Consider the following 5,916-nt stretch of genomic DNA (forward strand, 5'->3'; position numbering starts at 1 on the left):
AAATTAAAATTACATTTATTTTAAAAGTGCCTTTACGTGACCTATAACAAATGACTGATTAGTTTTATAATGAATTTTCTAACGCGGATTAGTTGAGGGTCGCAAGATTCATTAATATGTATTTTTATTTAACTGTCGTCGACTTTACCCTCGTTTTAAACATGGGAACATTTTTTTCGTAAATATTTTATTGAATCACTATGAAGTAATGATTAGTATTCTGTGCAAATATTGCTCTAATTACAATTGTTAAAATTATGTTTAATGAACGTTAGGGAGACGCTATAATTAAATTAAAAAATGTTTTGCCAAAGAAAAAAATGTTTCCGTCAACTTTTAATTAAAATTTAACAAGCAAATGAAAATATCGAATGAAAGTTCATTGAAACTCGAATATTACATTTCTAATGAGCGTTGGAGTTTAAGTTATCTTAGATTTTGTTGCCTAGCTTCTATTATCAAAAATACTTCAAATTTCAATTTATTTAATCAAAATTAAAATTTAATTTACTTTAAAAGTGCTTTTGACTGAACTATCACAAATGACTGATTAATTTTATAATGAATTTGCTAACGCTGATTAGTAGAGGGTCGCGAGATTCATTAATAGATATTTTTTATTTAACTGTCGTCGATTTTACCCTCGTTTTAAACATGGGAACATTTTTTTCGTAAATATTTTATTGAATCACTATGAAGTAATGATTAGTATTCTGTGCAAATATTGCTCTAGTAAAATATACTGTTCAGTACGAGTAAAACGTTGTGCAATATGAATCCAACTTAAAAATTTCAACTTATCAACTGATATTTACACAGAAATGGCCATTTAAAACTTTCTGAATCTACTCCCGATTACGCTGAACAAACAAATTCAATCAATCATTACATTGCTGGAAGAAAACGCAATAAATTTCTTCCAGTTTGTAAAGATTCTAAAAGAAAACACGCGTAATGCATAGCAGGATTGACGCGGCGCGACCGACGACGGCAACCCTCCCCCGTGACGGCCGGTGGCACTCTGGCAGACACAGGCCTGGCTTACCCTCACTTCAGGCCTACGCCACGCTCCGCCCCATCCAGCCCAGCGTCACTACTTGTACCGCATTAATTATTAATGTTTTGTAATAGGTTTTATTTAGTTGTTCTAGCAAGTAATAATGTTTTGTAATATGTTTTATCTAGCTGTTTTAGCTAGTAATAATGTTTTGTAATAGTTTTTATTTAGTTATTCTAGCTGCTAATAATATTGTTAAGTTTATTATAAGATTTCGCTTTGAAAACGACTGTTAATATTTTGTAATAGGTCTTTATTTAGTTGTTCTAGCTAGTAATAATGTTGTTACTTTTATTTTACGATTTCTCCATGAAAACGACTGCATCTAATAATGAGTGTAAAAAGATTAATCATTGTAAAAATGTGGCTTCCAATTCTGTTATATAACAGGTATTTATAGCAGTAGTTTTCATAAATCCCAAACAAACAAAGTAATAGAATGCAAAGAAAATTTCAAATAAATTTGCTATTATTTCATTGACGTGTTAAATTTCACTTTTCAATGATATTGAAAGAATTGGATTGCATGCATGCTTCAATTAAATTATTATTACGAATTGAATTGGTAATATTTTGGCTTTAAATTCTCGTACGATTTAATATTTTGATAAAATTCTATAGTAATCGTCGCCGGTGAGTTATGAAAATATTTCTTTAATTATATCATCATTAGATCCACCTCTCCAAAACGTAGCGGTGAAGGATAGACGATGGAATATGAGGGAATCCAGAGATATTTTTGGGTGTCTATAGCTGGTAACATGCAAACTTTGATAAATGCATGTGATACTTTACAAAGTTCTCTCTGTTCGTTTGTTTGAATCCTGTTATCGTAAATATAAAGGAGATATCCGAATGTGTTTCCCAAAATCGATCTTGCCATAAATCAAAAACCTATCGGCTTGTCTGATCTGAAGTTCGGGATGAACAGAAGTAAATTGCAGCAGCCTATTCGATGAAATACAAAACTTGATATTAGATATTTTGTTTGAATTTGCAGCCTGATTTAATTTTATCTTAACTATGTTCAACTTTTCTAGAGAGTTAACTTGTTCTGGAGAGTTAACCTGCTATACTTACCCCCCGTAACTCGACTATAGAAAAACGGGCCTAAAGTCCAGTAACCTGCTGCGAGATCTAACGTCTAATATAAACTTAATTTTTTAATTTATCAGTACCCAAAAATCAAGGGATTAATTTGTTGATGATACATGAAGTCACACGCAATGAGAGCTAACCTACGGAAAGTCACATAAAGAAGTTAATTGAAATCAAAATGATGATGAAAAATGATCTCTTGGCTCACGTCGATCACTTGACTGACGTCGATCACTTGACTCACGTCGATCACTTGACTCACGTCGATCACTTGACTCACGTCGATCATTTGACTCACGTCGATCACTTGACTCACGTCGATCACTTGACTCACGTCGATCACTTGACTCACGTCGATCACTTGACTCACATTATAGCCGATTACCCTCATTCATTTTTGAGGCCGTCTGAGGGCCTATGAGAAGCTTTGCCCTCTTCTTAAGCCCTGCAAAAATTGTGAGTCTTTAATGACTGGCATTTGGGTGCTGAGGTCGCCCTTTGCTGCTGCCCAATTGACATAAGCGTCATGTCTTAGGTCTTCGTGGTCTTTAAGATGGTCGTATTTGACGGTCTTGAAGGAGGACTTTTAGATGGTCTTCATATCGCGCTGTCGTGAGGACGGTCTTTGAGATAATCTTCATTTTTGTTGGTCCAGATGGTGGTCTTCGAGATGGTCTTTGAATCTGGCTGTCTTTGTCGTGGTCTTTGAGATGGTCTTCATATCTGCTAGTCTCAGCTAGCAGTGGTTTTTGAGATGTCATTTACATCTAACTCTCTCAGAAGAAGTCTTCAAAATGGTCTTTTAGATCATTTCAGAAGATGTATTTGAAATGGTCGTTTCAGTCTTTGAGATTGTCTTCATATCTGCCTGTCTCAATGGCGGTCTTTGACATATCAATTTCTGCAGGATGGTCTTTGAGATGGTCTCATATCTGACGGTCTTGAGGTCGGTCTTTAAGTCATCTGACCTTTGATATCCTTTTCTGATCGAAAATTTTTGGTAACATTATTCCCAATGGCGTCGTAAGCGAACTTTCTTGGGCATGACCTTCTCATGTTATTATTTATTGATCATCCCTTAATATTTTCCCGCTGTTTCATCACTAAAAAGTCCCGCTCTTTCTTGTGTTGAAGACTGCAGCTCAGCCTAAAGGCCTCTTCAATAGGCAAGCCTATATAGGCCTCCAAAATGTCAAGTCTACATAGCCTGACCTTCAGTTATGTCTGCAAAACGCCGCCACTTGATCGTAATATTCATGTGGTGAGTCTTGACCAAATGTGATGAGGAGTGGTAATGAATAGTAGGCCACTGTGAAGTGGTAATTGGTTTAAATGGTGTGGCATGAACGTGAATGGTGCTCCGGGGTCATGAATGGTGCTGCATGAACGTGAATGGTGCTGCATTGTGATGACAGGAAACCAACATGAGGCATAGCAGCAAGAAACCAACATGAGGCATAGCAGCAAGAAACCAACATGAAGCATAGCAGCAAGAAACCAACATAAGGCATAGCAGCAAGAAACCAACATGAGACATAGCAGCAAGAAACCGATGAACAATAACACAAAACTTGACGCTTTAGTCTCCAAAATTTTATTTTTCTATTTAGTCTCAAAAAATCAGGGCCGTTTTCGCGGTTTCTGGAGCAGCTGATGCAAGCCGCTACAGTGGGCCACGCATGCGGGGCTAAAACAACCTACTGAAAACCACACAACCACCGAATTTTTCAACCTATTGGGTTATTAATTACGTTTAATAACGTTTTAATTCATATTAATTGAAGTAATATCCTTTTATTTCATAAGTAATCGCCTATTATCATTAATAACCTGTTCAGTATTAATAATAACTTATATTAATAAACTTTAAAACTCGTTATTATTATAAATATCATAATAATAAGTTACTACAAGCGTTATTATTGTGAATAACTTAATATAATAATGATAAGTATAACGTATAAATTAGCCGCATGATGAATGGAATGAGCTGCATGAGATAACCTACATATACACAAAGAAAAATAAGTTTAACGAATTGTCAACATTTGAGACACTTTTTTCCCCACAGCGCGAGCAGAGAACGGAGGTAACACTGATAGACCTTAATTTATGCCGGGCCAAAATGAGTCAGGGTGACTCAGTCAAAGATAACAAATGCATCGTTATATGGACAATGTATCATGCTTTTCTTTGAGTGTAGGATGTAAATTAAAGAGAAAATAATAATTAGGGAGAAAACACATTTAAAAGAGACTGCGCACAAAAATTAAAATTTAACACTTACCTTTTGCAAGATAAATTGACGGGAAATTCTTCAATTCTTCAGTTTTTACATTTGTTCAATGGTGTTTTTCATGAACAATCTTTATTTAGGATTTAATTTGCCTACTTAATTATAATAAAAATCTGCTCTGAGATTTCCAATAATAATCTGCTATTTTAATTCTGGAAAAGAAAAAAAGAGCAATTAATATAGTTTAAATTATATAGTATTAAATATTTAGTAATCATCATTAATTATATTAGTGAAAATTAGCGAAGAAATGAGTTATATTTTAATTTTTTCACGTGAAAGTTATTTGGTTTCAAAAATTGGCCCAACAAACCAGCATAGAATTTTGTGAATAAATTTAAAGTTTTCGTTAAGCAAATCCGGAAAATTTTTCGGGATTACAGGATGCAAAGAAAATTCACATATTGCTGTATGAACTGAACCAATTAATACTTTAGATAATTGGCAAAATATTCTCCAGTATTTTGGTAGCTATAAGCTATATTAGTCTATATTTTTTTACTTATATATTTCTATACATATTTTTAGAGCACCGACAACTATATATATCTACATAATGCTTGAAAATATCTATAAATATGAATGACATAATAAAAGTAGCTTCAGGCAGGACACATAAATCGTGATTTTACATACATATAACTAACAAGTTCACACATGATAGTTAGCATAAAATGGTTCACATTCGCTGGTTTACGTCCGCTGATTCACATTTATGAAGTCGCATTTACCGATTCACATTCAGAGGGACACATTCAGAAGTTAACAATAATTGGGTCGCATTCACTGGTACACATTCAGAGGTTCACATTATAAATTGGCCGTATTCACCCGTACACATTCAGGGTTCACTTTAATTGGGTCGCATTCACTAGTTCACATTCATGCAGTCGGTTTTTCTGATCCGCATTCAAGGATCGAGTCACATACACTATTTTGCTCTCAATTGGTCATATTCATTGGTCCACATTCACTATAAAGGACGCATACATTGGTTCACATTATCCGGGATACATTCAAATGGTCGTATTCATTGATACACTTTCACTGGGACGTATACGTCAAACTCGTATTTAATAACAAATTTCGTTTCAACATAATAAATTTCGTTCTAACAAGGTAAAACATGACATAACTCTGGCCAAAATATATCCCGGTAAGCACCATCTCACTCTCCAGCACCGAGCAAACTACACACAAAAAATAGGGCTGCTGAGGTCGTTGGGTACGCGCTATATATATGCGGGTCTCAATTATATATATAACAATGGGAGTGAGGGGAGACTGAACCAATCACAGCCTAAAGGGTGGAGTTATCCTGTGACAACAACAGGGATAACAGCAGTGACAACAGCAGCGACAACAGCAGTGATAACAGCAGCGACAACAGCAGCGACAACAGCAGCGACAACAGCAGCGACAACAGCAGCGACAACAGCAGCGACAACAGCAGCGACAACAGCAG

Source organism: Hyalella azteca, unplaced genomic scaffold (assembly GCF_000764305.2).
Source record: "Hyalella azteca isolate HAZT.00-mixed unplaced genomic scaffold, Hazt_2.0.2 contig1382, whole genome shotgun sequence".
Taxonomy (NCBI): Eukaryota; Metazoa; Arthropoda; class Malacostraca; order Amphipoda; family Hyalellidae; genus Hyalella; species Hyalella azteca.